Here is a 1,068-nt window from a genome sequence, read left to right as displayed (position 1 = left end):
ACCCGTTATGGTCATTATGAGTATACAGTGATGTCTTTTGGGTTAACTAATGCCCCGGCAGTATTCATGGATTATATGAACAGGATTTTCCGACCATATCTGGACAAGTTTGTTATTGTCTTCATTGATGACATTCTTGTTTATTCTAAGACTGAAGAGGAACATGCTGATCATTTGCGGATTGTGCTTCAAATTCTGAGAGATAGGAAGTTATATGCTAAGTTATCTAAATGTGAGTTCTGGAAGAGTGAAGTGAAGTTTCTTGGCCACGTGGTGAGTAAGCAGGGGATAGCTGTGGATCCTGCTAAGGTGGAAGCAGTGATGAATTGGGAGCGACCAACTTCAGTGACAGAGATCAGGAGTTTCTTAGGTTTGGCAGGGTATTATCGCAGATTCATTAAGGGATTTTCATAGCTCGCCTTACCTTTAACTAAATTGACTAGGAAGGATACACCTTTTATCTGGACTCCGGAATGTGAAGAGAGTTTCCAGGCATTGAAGCACAAGTTGACTACTGCACCTGTATTGGTATTACCTGAACCAAGTGAACCGTTTGAAGTGTATTGTGATGCATCTCTGAAAGGGTTAGGGTGTGTTCTGATGCAGCACCAGAATGTTGTAGCATACGCCTCACAGCAATTAAGGCCGCATGAATTGAACTATCCGACACATGATTTGGAACTTGCTGCTTTCTGAAGGCTCATCAAGATAGTGAAGCGTTACGTAGGGTATTACCAACAGTTGAATAGGGAAAACAGTGGAGAATGTCAGAAGGTCAGGATGGTTTATGGAGGTTCAAGAACCGGATTATTGTGCCTGATGTTGGAGACCTACGACAAAGTATCTTGAAGGAAGCTCACAAGAGCGGGTTTTCAATTCACCCAGGGAGCACTAAAATGTATCAGGATCTGAAAGTGATGTTCTAATGGCCAGGTATGAAGAATGATGTGGCATTGCATGTATCTAAATATTTAACGTGTCAGAAGGTTAAGATTGAGCATCAAAGACCATCAGGGATCCTTCAGCCTTTGGAGATTCCACAATGGAAATGGGAGAGTATCACAATGG

Source organism: Arachis ipaensis, chromosome B06, assembly GCF_000816755.2.
Source record: "Arachis ipaensis cultivar K30076 chromosome B06, Araip1.1, whole genome shotgun sequence".
NCBI lineage: Eukaryota > Viridiplantae > Streptophyta > Magnoliopsida > Fabales > Fabaceae > Arachis > Arachis ipaensis.
The sequence above is the reverse complement of the archived record's forward strand: the minus strand, read 5'-3'. Positions refer to the sequence as shown.